The sequence below is a fragment of the Petaurus breviceps genome, unplaced genomic scaffold (assembly GCF_028583685.1).
Source record: "Petaurus breviceps papuanus isolate PSGF00001 unplaced genomic scaffold, PetGlider_PUasm1.0 98, whole genome shotgun sequence".
NCBI lineage: Eukaryota > Metazoa > Chordata > Mammalia > Diprotodontia > Petauridae > Petaurus > Petaurus breviceps.
In genome coordinates, this window is record NW_027187460.1 from 31,565,215 (window position 1) to 31,583,022 (window position 17,808).

Genomic DNA, 17,808 nt, shown 5'->3' on the forward strand with positions numbered 1-17,808 from the left:
AGTCTCTGTTCTCAAGGAATGCATGACATCTACCCAGGAAAAGTTAAATATCAATGCAAAGTTACGAGATGACCCATCCATCACCCAATGAGCAGGAGGGACACTATGGACCATGCTGGGCAATGAGGATGGTTAAAGGACTGGAAATCACACCACAAGAAGACTAACTGGAAGAACGCAAGCCATTGAACCTAGAGGAGAGAAAGCTTGGGTGGGAGGGAACACTATAGACTCCTTCCAGTATCTGAAGGGCTGTTACACATAGCAGCTTGGGTTTGGGGCAGTTAGGTGGCAAAGCTGATCAAGAACCTAGAGTCAGGAAGGCTCATCTTCATGAGTTCACATCTAATCACAGACACGTACTAGCTGTATGACCCGGTGCAAATCACTTGACCCTGTTTGCCTCAGTTTCCTCATGTGTAAAATGAGCTGGAGAAAGAAATGGCACACCACTCCAGTATCTTTGCCAAGAAAACCCCTAATGGGTCCACAAAGAATCAGACACAACTAAAACAAATGAACAACAATCTCTAATGGGAGAGGCTCATTCTGCTTGGTGGCAGAAGGCAGAACTGGCAATGATGAGTGGAAGTTGATGAGACAAAGATGCAATGCAAGGAAAGCATTCCTAACCATTTGAGTGAGTGAGTCACGAGCATTTATTAAGCACTTATTTTGTGGCAGGGACCAAGTGCTGAAGACACAAAGAAAAGCAAAAAAGCAAGGTCCCTGCCCTTGAGGAACACACATTTTTTTTTTTTAGATTTTTCTTTTTGCGGAGGGTAGGGCAGTTGGGGTTAAGTGACTTGCCCAAGGTCACACGGCTAGTTTTTGTGTGTGTGTGTGTTAAGTGTCTAATGCCGGATTTGAACTCAGGTCCTCCTGACTCCAGGGCCAGTGCTCTATTCACTGAGCCACTGAGCCACCTAGCCACCCCGAGGAACACACATTCTAATGGGAAAACTATGTAAATTAAGGAGCTACATTCTAGATATACAATGAACGGATGGATGTTAACCTTGAAGGGAAGGCACTAGCCGTGGGGCTGGAATGCCAAGGAGGGGGTGAATGGGAAAGGCCCTCCTGCAGGTGGGATCAGAGCTGAAAGAAGCCAGGGAGTTGATGGATGGACATTTTTCTGGAATTCTGCGTCCTAGACTTGGGGAAGACAGTCAGTGAAAAGAATCATCTCAGAGTTTCATATGAGTGCAATCAACTTTTTATTTTTTCCTATTCTACTATGTTACAGAAACATTTCTTTTCTTTCTTAAGTTCAGAATAAAATAAAAAATAATTTCAAAAAACAAAAAAACCCAAAGTGCAACAGGGCAGATTGGGAGGTGGCCAAACAAAGGTTGATGAGGACTACCTGCTAGGGATGTCATAGAGGGGATGGATGTAGGTATGTGTTGGGTAAGATGTCTTTGTTCCAACTCTGAAAAGAGGTCACTTCCAGTGTTAAGTATGGAAGACAGAGAGAGGTCATTCAGCTGGGCTGGTTGGAGAGAATTTCATCAAGAAGGCAGGATATAAAAACTAGGCAGTAAAGGTTAACTAGCTGAGGGGGGGAAAATTAATACCAACAAATTTGGGAGCAACAACCAAGTCAAGATATTAGACCTATTACCCATTTCTCCACTTTGATTTTCTCCATCCACACCACAAAACCTGTACAACTTGGCAGGAGGTCGGAAATTTGTGGCTGAAAAATTTGTTACCAGCCAACCTGGGCCTCTCAAGACTTAGCAAAAGTAGTCTAATAGTCACCAGGATTTGTAGGGAAAGTCTTTTACATGGGGTTGGGTCTGCCAGAGGTGAGATTTGACAAATGAATGAATGAAGGAAGGAATGAAAGAAAGAAAAAGCATGTATTTACTACATTCAACACCCTATGGTAGGCACTGGCGGACGTGTGGAGGAGTAAAAGCTTCCTGCTTTCAAGGAGCTCACATTTTAATGGGACTGACAACACATGTAGGAGGTTTCAGTTGTAAGCCAGATGGAAAGGTCCCACAGTTCTCTGGGTGAGGCAGAAAAGCAGGTGCATCTTTTTTTAAATGCTATTTTCACTAATAAAATCCTATCTGTCTCTGATGTTGAACCATCTGATGGTGTTATGATAAAGCATCAGAAAAGAATGAAGGAGGAGGCCACTATAGACTAACATAGTAGGCTTACACTATGCACACCTATGTGTAGGATCTGAGGGCAGGAAATTCTGATTTTTAAAGAGTTTAAGTTGCCCTGTACTCCACTGAAGTCTTATTCTGATGGCTCAGTAAGGTATAGAGGTACTAACCCTAATTCCTTCCCCCCCCCCTCAGTTTCTTTTCAAAGAAATTTAGGAATATATTTTGTTTTTATATTCCCTTCACTTCTGCATATATTCCCCATCATCAAACCAATGAGCCATCCCGCTTATATAACCCTACCTCCACCCCCAAAAAACAAATTAAGAGAAATGGGGAAAAAGTACTTTCAACAAAGATAAGGGACGTAGCAATCAAGTCTGATGGTGTCCAGCTGTATTCCACAAATTCTCAGCTCTTCGAGGGAAGAGAGAAGGGTAGCTTTTTATCTCTTCTTCAGAGATGACCTTAGAAGTGACTATGGTTCTTGAAAGTGAATGGGGGGGGGTGCGGCTAGGTGGCACAGTGAGTAGACCACTGGCCCTGGAATCAGAAGGACCTGAGTTCAAATCCAGCCTCAGACATTTAACACTAGCCATGTGACCTTAGGCAAGTCACTTAACCCCAAATGCCCTGCATTCCCCCCTCCAAAAGGCAAAAGAAAGAAAGAGAGAAAGAAAAAAAGAAAGAAAAGAAAGAAAGTGAAGCCGGTGAAATGCAGGGTCTGGTGGGTCTTAGAAGCTTGAGGCAGGGAAGTGTACTACATAGAGTGCTAGACACTTAGGAGTCACAGAGACCAGGGTCCAAATGCACCCTGATACAGGCAGTCAAGGGGAAACAGTGAAAAGAGGATTAGGTCTGGAGTCAGGAAGATCTGAGTTCAAATCCAGCCTGAGACATTCACTAGCTGTATGACTCTGGCTAAGTCACCTCACTGCTGTCTGCCTCAGTTTCCACAACTGTAAAATTATTTTAAAAATCTTTCCATATTTATTCTGAGGATCAAATGAGATATCTGCAATGGGCTTAGTGCCCGGCACAAAGTAGGCACTTAATAAACGCTTCTTCTCTTCGCTCACCAGTAGGCTGACTACCAGGAATGTAGGGGGTTTTTGGCCACAGCAATTTATAAAACAGATGGGGGAATGTGTTGCAATTTGCTTCAGTGGAGGGAAGTGCCCAAACCAATGAAATCACACCTCTCTAGAAACTACTTAAATAAATCAAACTAGGTCTAACTTCAATCTCAACTTGGTACTTGATTCCCTGAATTTACAACTTGGGCCCATGAGCCGAGACAATCAAGACCACTCACAATATATTGCTATGTTGACCTGAGAGCCCTTTCTCTTGGAAACAACATAAACCAGTCAGGATCTCCTAGTTTTGGGCGTAAGTAAGTTCATGGCACTTTTAGAATCCAATTTTATCACATCAAGCCCCTCTGAAGAAAACAGCAGGCTGTCTTGCAGCACGATATAAGCTGGGAACTCTGATTTGGAGCCCGTCCCTCTCCTCTAGGATTCCTGGCCTGTCCTAGGCTAAGGGGCTGGGCTTCCTCTCCCTCCCAGTTGTCAGGTTCACAATCCTCCACCTCAAAAAAAAAAAAAAAAAAGGCACAAAACTAACCTTTCTGACTCTCCTCACTTCCAGACCTCACCCCTGTCAGCACTGCAGGGCCTCTATAGCTTCTCATTGAGATTTTTTTTTTTTTTTGGTGAGGGAGATTCCATTAAAACATGATCATGGCCTGGGGTGGGTGTTATCAGAGCTGCCTCCAAATACTTGAAAGGCTGTCCATCATATGGAAAAGGGGTTAGACTAGTTCTGCCTGGCCCCAGAGGGCAGAATCAGGAACAATGGGAGTTGGAATATACAGAGAGGAAAATCTAGGCCTAATGTCAGGGGAAAATTCCTGACAATGAGAGCAGTCCCTAAGTTGAAGCAGGAGGCAATGAATTCCCCCTCATTAGAGATCTTCAAGCAGAAGTGATTTCATAGGTTCATAAATCAAGAGCTGGAATGAACCTCAGAGGCCATCTGGTCCAATTCAGAGATGAGCAAAGTAAGGCCCAGGAAAGTTAAGTGACCTGCCCAATGTCACATGGGTAGCATTCAAACCCCAGTCCCTTGACCACTAAAGTGTTCTTTGTACTGTACCACATTTCCCTCCTGATGCCCACTTGTCAGAAATGCTCTAGACTGGATTTTTGTTCAGGATGGGTTCTAGATGGCCCCTGAGGATCCTTTCAGTTCCAGAATTCTGAGGTTCTATCATCATACCTGTCTTCTGGCCTGCCTACACTGTTTACAAATAGTCCTGAATAAGCAAGTTTCAAAAACAAAGGGAAAATTAAAATGATCTGGAAATTCTTTCCTTCCCACCCTCTTTTCTTGCCCCTTGTCCTAGTATGCCCTGAGTGGTCCCTTGGGCACTCTCTGAACACAAACTGGGGCCAGGCATGGAAGAGATGGTTTTGTTGTTCGGCCAGCTTTAGCAGTATTCACATATTTTAAGAACAGCAGGAAGGTAATATTGACTGAAAGGAATTCTACATACCATTTAACTAAATGGCTCTACAGCTGGGGAGATCTATAGACTGGAAGCATTATGATTCAAGGGCTCTCAATTACAGTGATCCTCTTTTATTGTATAAAAACACCAACAGGGCTGGCCATTCTGCCTCCCCCCTCCACAACCCAGCATCTCAGTCTTCAGGTGTTTCTACTAGCATGATGGACTCTGGAGACAGCTTCAAAATAGAGAGGCAAGAAAAGAGTCCAACGGGGAACCATTCTTCTCTCTACTTAGAGACAGCATGGTGCCATGTGAAGAATGCTGGTTTTGGGGTCAAAGGACCTGAGTTCAAATCCTGAGTCTTCCATTTACCTTGGGAAAGTCATTTAAATAACAGAAGCTAGCATTTATATAGGGCTTTTAAAGGTTTGCAAAATGCTTTGTGAAAATGATCTCATTTTATGGCAGACAGTCATAATAATAATAGCTAACATTTATATAGCGATTATTATGTGCCAGGCATTACGTAAGTGTTTTACAATCATCTCATTTCTTCCTTACAACAACCCTGCATGGCAGATGTCATTATTATGCCCATTTTACAGATGAGGAAAACAGCGGCACATAGTAAGCACTTCATAAATGCTGTCTGTTGACTGATCAGTTTATCTCTGTGTGTCTTATCCTCCTATGCTAGAAAGCAGTTAAGCGACTTGCCCAAGGTCACATAGGTAAAACGCTCCTGACGCAGGATTGGAAGCCAGGTCTTCCTGACTCCAGGTTCAACCACTTAGCAGCCTGAGTCATTTAATGAATCTATGCCTCTTTCTATAAAATTAGAAGGCTGGAGTTAAGTGGCTTCCCTTCCAGCTAATTCTAGCTGAGTTCCCTTCCAGTTAATCTATGATCCTCTAATAATATTTGAAAAAGCCTCATGTTTAAACACATGAGCTTAGGATTTAGAGCAGAAAGGTGCTTTGGAGTTCATTTACCCCAAACCTCTCACTTTCCAGAAGAGGAAGCCGAGGCCCAGAAAGGCTAAGCGATTTTTTTCCCCTCCAAAGACACACAGATACTTAGAACCAGGATTCAAACTCTGACATCTTGTTCTGTGTCCCTTCCACCGCACCCCACTGCCTACTAGACTGGTATCCAAGGCCGTTTGCAAGGTTTTTTAGAAGCATGTTTTTAAAAGCTCTGCTTCTTTCTGCTCCATTTCTCTTAGGTTATAATGGGAATGTCAGATTGGAGAGAAAGCTGAATGTACAGAAGGAAAGCAGAGTCTGTATGGTTCTTCACTTACACAGAGAGGGAGCCAGGCCATGGCAAGAGAGGGCCAAGTGGAGGGGACATCCATGGGTGGGCAGAGGAGAAAATGTCAGTGGGACTCTGGGAGGTTTTTCCTTAACCTCTCTGAAACATTGATCTGAATGGACTCCTGTCCTCAATACAAATATGTTGCATTATACATATTACACGTCATGCGTGTTATATTTCTATCTATCTATCTATATGTATGTGTGATAAATACAAATATCTACCAAAACAGGTTTCTGCAGACATTGCCTAGTCCAGAGTTAGCCCAGCATACCAAGAAGAACCTAGACTTTAGTCTTCAATGGTAACTTCCAGGATCTTTCCAGCCTAATCTCTCCACCAGAGCCACAACTAAAGGGGGGAGGGAGGCGCAAATGGGGCTTTGTCCAGAGAATGGACAGAAACAGTAATTCCTCTCCTAAGTCCTGTGGATGCTGCTACAGTCATGCAAATGCCCCCAGGCTGCTACAGCCAAGATCTACTCACTATGGAAACCTTCTCACCTGGGCCTACTTTTTTTTTCCAAACCTAGTAGGAACAAGGCCCTAGCTCTTCAAGGAATAATTTGATATCACATCCTCTGCTCAACTAAATTTGCTTCAGGTACCAAGATTCCTAGTTCTGAATCTGCTTCCTGATACAGTCTACTTTCCAACCAAACTGCCTTTTTCCCTGCTGGTTCTCTTCCTGAAGTCAGGAAGACCCCTCTTCCTGAATTCAAATCTGGCCTCAGACACTTACTAGCTGTGTGATCCTGGACAAGTCACTTAACCCTGTTTGCTTTAGTTCTTAATATGTAAAATGGGCTCGAGAAGGAAATGGCAAATCATTTTAGTATCTTTGCCAAGAAGAGTCAAACATAACTGAAAACAACAATCTCTATCTTCATACTGTTTACTCCATGAAGTTTCTTATGCCTAGCATGTCCTTCCTCCTCCTTTTCACCAGCTGAATCCTCACCCCGTTGTTTAAAAGGCAATTCCAACGCCATCCCACTCCAGACCTTCACTGTGTAACCCTTCTCTGTAATAACTATAGATCAATCTTACCTCTCAAGCAACTCTCTCCCTTTTCCCTCTTTGGTTCATTGTTTTTTTTTTTGTACTGCTCTAAAATCCTCATGATGTATTACTGTGTATCCTGAATTGGTGGCACATAGTAGGCACTTCATAAATGTTGTTTGTTGACTGAATGATCATAGTTATTCATGTATGTGTCTCACCTCTCCTTCCATGCTAGAAGCTCTGGGAAGGCTGTGACCAAGTCTTGTCTGAACTTTGCCTCCTGGCATTTATCCCAAGAGCTTTGTACTGAGTAGGTATTTACTTGATAAATGAATTATTTTTTAATACCCCATGACCTGAGTCATATAGATTGTTAGAGCTGGAAAACGCCTTGGAAACTATCTAGTCTGACACTTTCATTTTAACAGATAAGGAAACTGAGGGCCAAAGAAGTGAAATCTACTGGGCCAGTGGTGATTCTACCTTTCCACACTATGCATGTGTATGAGGATGTTCCTGGAATGTCCTCCCTCCTCCTCTTCGACTTCCAGAATCCTTCTATTGCTTCAAGGCTCATCTCCTGGTCCCCCCCCCCCCCATCCAACCTCTTCTTTTCAGGGCTCTTTTTTCCTCAAATTACCCTACATTAAAGTTATATGTATACATGTTTTATTCCCAATCTTAATAGAATGTGAGCTCCTTAAGAGAAGGGTGTGGGTTTTTGTTGTAGTTTTTTTTTGGCCTTTAACCCTAACACCCAGGACAGTACCTTGCACGTGGTAGGTATTTGCATGTGGTAAGTATTTAACAAACAAATCTTTGTTGAATGGAATTGAAATGACTTGTCCAAGGTCAGGCCCCTTGGTTGTGGTCTGTTCTAGAAAAGGACTCAAACAACATTACTAGGCTGGGGTCAAGGAAGAGTATATCCAACTGTGGCTGGTCACACCATTTTGAGCTTGGAAGGTTCTATCACAGGTCAGGCACAAATAGTCTGTATGAACAGCTGCAGTGGACCAAGGTCACATAAGAAATTGGTGGAAGGGCCAGGACTAGAATACAGGTCTTTCTAATGAAATGTGTCACCTGGGGCAAATAACTTTTGAGCCTCAGTTTCCTTTACTATAAAATGACAGGGTTGAATTAGGTGACCTCTAAGAATCCTTCCAGATTTAAATCTGTGATTCCATGATTCTCAGACCACCTCACCCACTATCCCTATTAATCCATTTAATTCCAGATTTGAAATACTGTGCCTGTATTTCAGATCTTCTCTGGAAAACTATATTGTGTTGAAAGGGAAAACAATTAAAAGTTTTTATTTCTTTTCTCTGGTTAAATTAAAAAAACGACATATGCACACCCCAAAGTGGATCTCCTTTACCAACCAACGAAAGTCCACAATTTTGGCAGGTAGCAACTATGTCCACAAATAACAGGATTCTGTTCGATTGAGAAGGTCCAGAGTTCAGACCACAGCCCTATAAGATGACTCTGTTTCCCATTTGACACAGAAGCATGTCTTTGGTTCAGCTCCAGGTCCTTTAGACAAACTGATCAGCCTTTCCTACTTACCCATCCATTTAAGAAAGACCTCCATCCCCATCCAGGGGACCAACACTGTAGAGTAAAGGTTTTCTGGCTGCATCACTGCAGTTAGAGCTGATATTTATATGGTGCTTTATCTCATTTGATCCTTAGAACAACACTGTGAAGTAGGTACTATTATCCTATTTTAATGATGAAGAAACTGAGCTTCAGAGAGGCCCACAAGTCATATTACCACTAAATACCAGAATCGTGGGATCCTAACAACCATATTATATTGCTTCATATTGATCGCACTTGTATCAATGGAGTGAGCATTCCTTTCACTACCAATTTTTGCTACATATTGTAAAGAATGGAATACAGTGCAATGAAGTTCAATCAGTGCAAAGGATTTTTAAACACAAATTAAAGGGAGGAGGAAGGACAGATCAAAAGTGGCCTTGATGGCTAAATTGTATGACAACATGGTGGGGGGAAGATGTTTGTAAAATAATCCTTCAGCTCATCCACATGCTTACTCCCTTACAATACTGAGTAAGACCACCCTTGGCCTTAAGAGAAATGGAATGTTTTAGGAAGGCTCTTTCAGTGGCATAGTGGATAGAGGGCTGTCTTTGAAGTCAGGATGACCTGGTTCCAGTTCCATCAAGAGACTAAGCTGAATGACCATGGCTAAGTCACTTAACCACTCAGTGCCTCCAGGGAATTATTAAGATTGAGCTGCTGATCTACATAGGTAAAAGGAGTTTCCATCAACAATGAAATCACATCTGGACCCTTTCCTCCTCCCCAAAGACCTTTCAGTGTTCTTTCCACCTTCAGCATTTAAAGAAAGACGACTAATCCTGCCTTTTAAGGTTCAACACCACAAGCATGAGCACTGGAAAAAAATCCATGGGGAAAAATTTGAAACCATAATATAGGACATGTTCAGAAGTTAGGTGGGTAGGGGAGAAAGAATAGCTGGGCATCCTCAAAAAAGTGGCCTGCCTGGGTTTTCCCATGACACAGCACATCGAAAGTCTCCATAATGATAAATCAATGCCTCATGTTTATTTATTTTGATCCTTTGTTCTTGACTCAAAGAAACTGGCTGAAATTTCACACACCCAAAAAGTGAAGTACTATAGTACAAATCCATTTTAGGAAGTAATTTACACATAGAATGTGAGGGCTAGAAGGGTCCTTGGAGATCACTCAGTCTGACACTCCCCCCACCCCTACCTAGCTTATGAGGTTCAATGATAGGAACTGATTTGCCCAAGGTCAAATACATAGTAAGGAACAGGTCAAAACCTCTTCTACTATACTTCTGGGAGGTAAAGTAATTGAGAGCCATAGATTGCCAGAGCGAAGAGGTTCTCTAACACCATCTAATTCAGGGGTTCTTAACTTGAGGTCCAACAACTTTTTTTTTTAATGCCTTGATCACTGTTTTAGTTTCCTTGTAATCCTCCGTATTTTATTTTGTGCATTTACAACCATCATTCTGAGACAGGGTCCACAGGCTTCACTGTACTGCCAAAGGGGGTCTTTGAAACAAAAAAATGTTGAGACCCCCATTCTAGTCCTTTCCCCTCATTTAAGGGCTGAGGAAGCTGAAGCCCACAGAGCTGAAGGGATCTGCTAAGGGTCACACAGCAAACCTGGTAGCAGAGCCACTACTAGGATCTGGGCCTTCCAAGCAGTTCGTCCCATTCTCCTTCCATCACACCATGCTGCCAGACACTTTTTAGCGTGTTCAGCTCTACCAGCACCATTGTCAGAGAAGAGCAGATTGTTACCAACTGTTAAAGCCTGACTAATACCAAGCATAAAATATTTGATGCAACCCATTCTAAAAAAGGAATTATCCCAGTACCCAGGCCTCCATCCTCTACTGTCTTCTCTTTGGTCCAAGGTACCTAAGTGTGGATCTATCCAAAACCCACTTGAGGGAGAGAAGCAGGGCTTGGACAAGTACTAAGAGCCAGGATTTACACAGTGATTTAAGTTTACAAAGAGCTCTTCTTAAGCAGGCTGGGCAAATTCTTATGATGTTCGGCTACTGGACAAAATATGGGGGGTGGAGAGGGGGTGTTAAATACAAGCTATTGCTCTTTCCCACCTCCTTCTTCCTAATAATTAGGATTGTGGGAAAAAAAGTGGAATGGTCTATCTCAGGATACAAAGGGTTCCTCACCACTGACATTCTTTAAGTAAAGACTGAATTGGCCACTTGTTGGGACATTGTAGGGGGATTTCCTATGTACATAAGGGCTGATCTTGGTGGTCTTAGAGGTCCGTTTCAACTCCGAGGTTTTGGGATTTTCCTCCTAGATGTCAACTTTCCACTACTCCCCAGTCTTTAAGATATACAGAACTATCAATGAATACATCAGACTATTAGAACAGGAAGAAGTTATAGAAGAAACTGGCATCAGCTCCTCTAAGCAGAGCTTATTAAACTGTGGGTTCTGACCCCATTCGAAGGGGTCTCAAGTAGAATAAGTTTAAGAAGCCCACTGAAGCATGCGGTTGTGGGGGGTCCTGAGTAGCTGAACCAGCAGCTTACCCTCATGTGAAAGAGCAAATGTGGTACAATGAAAAGACATATGATCACACCGGAGTTGGCAGGTCTGTTCAATTCCTTCTTCTGATGAGTACTACAACCCTGGCCTTGGGCACTTAACCTCCTGGGGCCTCTGTTTCCTTATCCGTAAAATAAGGATGTTGGACTAAATGACCTTTGAGATCCTTTCCAGGCCTATGTTTATGATCTTATGAAAAAAAGGACAGGCATCTCCTCTGAGCACCAATAAATAAGCTTGTATTGTGCCAGGTGTTAGGGACACAAAGACAGAAAAGAAACATTCCCTGCCTTCAAGCAGTTTACATTCTATTAGGGGAAAAATATATATAATTCACACATGTTATACTTTAAGGTTTAGAAAGGGCTTTGCATATATTTTCTCACTATTATCCTCATTTTACAGATTAAGGGGAAGGGTGGTTAAGTAAATTGCCTAGGAAACCACAACTAGTCAGCCTCTGAGGCTCTGACTTCAAATTCCAGGCTCTATCCATCATGCCACCAAATGGCCTCAATACAAGGTAATGGGGGAAAGGGGGTGAAAAGAGAGGCAAGGCCTCATGTGGTATGAAATGTTTGGTAAAAATACTATCATAAACTCCCTAGTTCTGTAAAGTGAATACATTTCCTTTGGGCTAATAAAGATTTGTGTGTTTGAGTTTATATTTTGAATGGGGGCTAATGTTCCTGATTAACAATAAAACGGCCTCCTGAAGTATTGTCCCCCAGAGTAATAACTTCAGGTGGAGGCACAGCTGACCTTACATCTGGCCAGAAGGAAAGCTACATTCATAAGTTGAGGAGCGACCAGGGAGCACTTGAATGGGGCAAGAACATTCTGCCGACAGACCACAAGTCCAGCTACAATCAGTGGCAGATTTCAATTTCATATTTTTACAGCTGTTCTTCTAGTCCTCTAATATGATGTGTATATGTACAAGAATTTATTGTATCATTTTGTCACATAAGTCAACTCTATATCAGTTCTACTCAACCAAATGCAGAATCCATCAAATCTATTTTCAATATTAAATATGCCACTTTACAAGTTATTTACTCCAGTTGTTCGTCATTCAGTGCTTTGTGGCATTATTGCCCCAGGATAGGGCTGCTCAAACTGATTTCCTTTAGAAACGGTTACTTTCCCGCTGAAATCAGGAGAGATATCTCACCCTCTAAGGTTATACATACATTTCAATGTTTAATATGCTACTGTTCACTTTGGTGCTTTATCAATAAGATGTTCAGAACCCAATACCTGAGGAACTGGTTAAGAAACAGCAAACAAAGAAGGGGATGGCACAATGGTCTTTGGGGACTGAGAAGCTAGGGGGTGGGGAGTGGTGGGGGTGGGGAGGAGAGGACTATTGTGACCCAAATCTGGCCAGCAACCCTTTAAAAGAGGGGCTCAGCAATAGGCTAGATTCTTTGGTTCTCCCCCTCCCCACCCCCCTAAAAAAGGAAAAGAAAAAGTATACAAAAGGCCTGACTACTACCAGGCACAAAATACTTGATGAAACCCATTCTAAAAAAGGAACCAGTCAGGAAAGAGTTGAGGGCAGAGACCCCCACACGGCTCTGAAGTCTATCAATCCACCAAATCACAACTTTCCTTCCTGAGAAGCAAGTTTTCTTCCTCGCCTAGAAAGCAAGCCTTCTCCTTCCAGACTTCAGTCACTGACAATTAAAGGCACAGAAAAAGAAAAAAAATAAAATAAAGGAAAAGGGGTGGGGTGGGGGATACATGTGATATTTGTTGTTTAAAACTTTCGGCTCGTCTTCGGCAAACGGCTAGAAAGGGAGGTTTGCAAAGCTGCTAGAAGTCTTTGGAAAGCAGCAAAGGAGTTAGTAACAGCAACTTGGATTACCTTTTGTGATGGGCACTTTTTAAAAGCACCAGCTGTAAGGGGGGGTATAAAGTTAAAGGGAAGGGGGGGTGCGGAAGAAACAAGAGAAGGGATAAGGGCAAGTTAAGTCTCTCCCACCCCCCTCCCACACGCACCACAACCCTCTTCCTCTACTACTTCATACACACCCCTCTCTGGGTGCCACCTGAGTTGGAAATAGTGACAGGGTCCACTGACCATTTATCTGTTGCTGTGGCTTCCTCCCTCCCTCTCTCCCATCTCCCTGCTGCAACAACCCACCGCGTCATGCAAGATTCTTGCCACCCCATTACGACAAACCGTCACAGGGAAAGGGGAGAAAAGGGTAAAACACACATATACACACACAGAAGCGTGCAACCTATTTAACTATTAAAAATACACACATACACACACACACACAGCGGAGATCGGGTCAAGTCCCCCCAGAGCCTCGCTCGCCGCACAAAAGACCCGCAGTTTCCCCAGGACTCCGGCGTGGGGGGGTGGACGGGCGGACGTGGGGGGGGGGGGGGGGAGAGACGGCCGCGGCAGGAATGAATAAATAAATAAATAAAGCCAGCAAGAGTCGCGTCTACGTAACGCCCTGTCGAAAGCGGACGCCATATTTTTTTGTGGCTTATGTCGACATAGGGAAACGTAGACATGTTTTTTCTCCCCCCCCTTTCCTCCTCCTCCTTTCCCCCCCATTACCCAAAACTTGTCGTCAAGATTTGGAGAAAGAAAAAAAAATTAATGTCCACCCCCCCACTAGCTTTTGCTCCTAAAAATAATAATAATAAAAATTAAAAAGCCAAACCCTCCTCCCTTTCCCTTCTGCTTCCCTCCCTCCCCCCTTTTCAAAAAGCCAGCCAAGTCCTATTAACAAAACATTTTAAGGAGCCGCCGCCGCCGCTGCCGCTGCTGCCGCCGCCGGTGGGAAAGTTGGGTCGGAGTCGCCGGCGATCGGAGGTGCTCCCGGTGCAGCGAGCAGTTAGAAGTGTGCGAGATTTCAGCGCTGGGGAGGAAAGGAGGAAGGAGGAGGAGGAGGAGGAGGAGGAGGAGGAGGAGGAGGAAGGAGGAGGAGGGAGAGGGAGGGGGAGGGGGGCGCCGCTCGGCCGCCGCGAGGGGAAGCGAGGGGGGAAGTTTCTTACCTTGCACCGGGGCTTTGGAACGCGGAGACACGGGTTTGGAACGCGGAGACACTGCGCGAACGTTCCAAAATGGAACTCTGGCTGTTTCTACACCCCCCCCCCCCCCCCCCCCCCCCCCCCCCCCCCCCTCCCCCTCGGCTCCCCCCCCCCCTCCCTCCCATTTTAACCCTCACCGGAACTCCGACCCCCACCCTCAATCACCACCAGCACCACCACCACCAGCACCACCAGCCACCCCCCTCCACACACACACACTCACACACACCCACCGGTCCCCCACTCCGCACCGTAGAACCGGATCCGATTCTGTGGTCTAAAATGATACTAATTAATAAGAATACCCTAAACGAAAAGACGGTGGCAACCCCCCCCCCCCCAAAAAAAAAGGAAAAAAAAAGGGGGATAAAAAAAATCCCTCGATCAGTGGGGAATCTACGCCAAAACCCACATGATCTCTAACGTCAGCATGCGTATTTGCATACGATACCACCACCAGCTCTTCCACCCGGGTCTCGTATTCCGCGGAAAGTTGCAAACTGAAATTCTTACCCCTCTAGAGACGCTTCGCAAACATTTTTTTTTTTAAAGAGGGAAAGAAATACCCCTAAACACGCGCTGTTTATTTGCAATTAGAGGGAGGGGGTGGCGTGAAGGGAGGGGAGGAGGAGGGAAATTAACTTAAAAGTGTGATCTCAGTAACGGACCCGGTGGAATTTCTGCGAGAAGTGTAGAGCGAGATCATTGAATATTAAGTACGGCTCCGGTGCTGGTGCATCCCCGCTACCGGACAGTGAGCGTCTTGTAAGGAAAATGCCCCTTTTCTTTATGAAAAGTTCAAGGTGTCACTGATGAGCTCGGCAAACTGTTGATCCTGACCACGTGGAGTAGAGATAGAGGAACCGGTGAGGAGAGAAGAGGCAAAAGCCGAGTTGCAGAAGGATGCAGCTGCTGTCGCCGCCTCAAAGATCTTTCCTTTGGGGATCGAAACCATCTCAGACCCTGGAGTGGGTGGGTGGGGAAGGGGCGTAGAAGGCAGTTAAATACGTTTGCTTGTGCCCAGGGCTCCCTCCGCTTTGTGCTTCGGTTATAAAGAAGAGGAAAGAAAAAGAAAAAAAAAAAACAACCAGGCGAGACATTTCACGTTTGCGACTGTTGACGGGGGCTGAGGAAGAGGGAGGGGAGACTGGGAACTCGCTTACATAACTATCCTTCAAAATTAGGTCACGTTAACCTGGGAGTTTAGCGGGGTTTCCCTTCTCTATCTGCATTCCTGATGCCGGTTGGAGATCTTAGCTTTCAACTTTTTAAAAAATGAGAATTCTGCTGTTTATTGAAGGTGAGGCTTTGTGAGCTTGAGGAAATGCATACTTCTGCAGCGATAGAAAAGTCCTCTCTATGTGAGAAAGTAAAATTTGGAATTGAATCTTTTTACATTCACCCTCTGCTCTCCCTCTACCAGAAACTTTAGAGGGTTGGCCCCCAGACTTCTCTCCGCAGTTGGCTTGAATTAAAGCGCGATCCATAGAGGAAAGCTCATTGCTATCTTCTCACTACCTGCTCTTGGCATGTAAGATACTGGCCAGGAGCTCCTAGGGTAACCAAAAAGAAGAATATTCTTATTACAGTTCCAGGGCTGGTCCTTGGATCCAGCTGGGGAGAGGAGGCTTTCAAATTCCTTCACAGTTGAGACCAGGGTGATTTGCCAGATTATCCTGTGGGGAGGGAGGAGTGTGTGGCATTTTCCCTGGACAAATAGATGAAAAGATAAAAATTCAAACTTCAGCACCCTATGCTTGGATGGATTTGTGGATGAACAATGTATGAGTGACTCGAAGAATCTTTGAAACAGTAAACTTCTCAACATGTACTTCGAATCTTCAAAGTCTGTTAACATTCGTATGGAGAATTGCCCCCTCCCACTTACCTTCTTCCCCTTGCATTAATTCCAGAAGACTTTTAGAGCCGGGCTTTTAAATCTTTTTTTGTGGAATATACCTCATTGGCAATTGCGTGAAACGTATGGACCTCTTCTCAGAATGATGTTCTTAAACGCAAAAAAATAAAATACTGAGCATTACAAAGGAAACCAGTGTATTGAAATACAGTCATCAAAACATTTAAAAAGCAAGTTCGGGGTACTTCAAGTTTCTAGCTACTCTCCAGATGTAGTGGCCAAATGATTGATTAAAAGAGTTTAGGGATTAACAAGTCTGGTTCCCTCATTTTGCAGATCAGGAAAACAAGGCCCAGGATGAGGAAGTAATTTACTTGGAGTCACATAAGTAGTCAGTAGCAAAGTTAGGATTTGAAGTTACATTCTAGTGCCAGGTTGTGGGCATATTAACAGATGAGATAGTATTTATTAGAAGCATGCCTAATAAACCGAATGTAGTATATTCAATAACTCACATTGATATAGTTGTACATCACAACTACAAAAAGCATTCACATCATAGTGTCTTACTTTAGCCTCACAAACAAACTTTGAAGTAGGCAGTGGATATATTATAGCCATTTTACATAAAACTAAGGCCACAGAAGAATAATCTATACAACCAATATCACTTAGTCAGGAGTGTTAGAAATTGGACTTGAATGTGGGTGTCCTAAATTCAAGTTCAATGTTATTTTCATCAAAACAACTAAACTCAGTCCCATTGTCCCTAGGGACCCTGAACAGCTGTTTAGTAGTCTGCTTGTCATCCTCCTAGTCTGGGGCATTCAAACAAATATTAGTTATAAGGGTGGGAAAAAGAAGCTGAGGGTGGAAATGTGATTAGTAAACTGAGTGCTGTGGTTCTGTTATTAGTTCTGGCTCTGTTACTAGGCAGCTGGGTAACCTTGCCCAAATCAATTAACCTCTCTGAACCTCAATTCTCTCATCTGTAGAATGAGAGGTTTAAATCAGAGAATTTTCAACTCTAAATGCTCTCAATTCTAAAGTATAAATCCATTCTTATTGCCAAAATGTAGTAAGTCACTTGAGATCCAGTTAGTGATGGAAAATTCACTGGTCCAGGAGTGAGGAGATCTGGGCTCTAGTCCCAGATCTTAACTGTGTGGTGCTGGGCAAATAATTTCATTTCTCAGAGCCCCTGTTTTCACGTTGGTAAAATGAGGGTAGTACTACCTACCTCACAGAATATGAGAGTGAAGTGAGAAAGCATCCTGTGAACTTCAGATCATAATATCAGCACAAGGCATTTTTATCATCTTCCTCCTCTTATCAGAATAGATTATTTTCAGACAAGTTGAGGGTATCACCATCTTCCTGGAGCACTCAGACCTTTAACTTGCTTTCTCCAGCACCTATTTTTTGCATCCAATCAGTTGTTAAAATCTTGTTGAGTGGGCCTCCCAGCACCTCTCACATCTATCCCCTTCAGCCCATTCAGATAGCACAACCCGAGATCAGGCCCTTGTCTAAATTACTGTAATAGATTACTACATGATCACTCTGCTTTGTCTTTTTCTTCTTCCATCCATCCCCCATACCTCTTAGAAAAGAATCATCCTTAGATACAGGTCAACCTTATTACACCCTCACTCAAAAGCCTTCAGTGGTTTCCTGTTGTCTCCTGCCAACTAAAAGTGTTCTTGATATCTGCAAATTTTCCTAGGGTACTTTGTATCTCTCCTTGGCCTCAATGTTAATCTATGTTGTGTCATACTTATCTGTGTACACACCTGTATTTCAG

The 17,808-nt window shown here is 43.7% G+C and overlaps 1 protein-coding gene across 9 annotated transcripts in view; it reads right to left on the bottom strand.

Annotated features, from left to right (window-relative positions):
- The window catches only part of ZHX2 (zinc fingers and homeoboxes 2), a 225,903-nt gene extending 209,817 nt beyond the window's left edge, over positions 1 to 16,086 (bottom strand). For 4 of the 9 annotated variants that reach the window (XM_069081271.1, XM_069081260.1, XM_069081262.1 and 1 more), the window contains exon 1: positions 14,111 to 14,249. The gene's annotated coding sequence lies outside the window, so the exon portion shown is untranslated. The other 5 variants (XM_069081265.1, XM_069081269.1, XM_069081266.1 and 2 more) reach the window with 4 other exon arrangements.
- Positions 16,087 to 17,808: the final 1,722 nt, after the last annotated feature.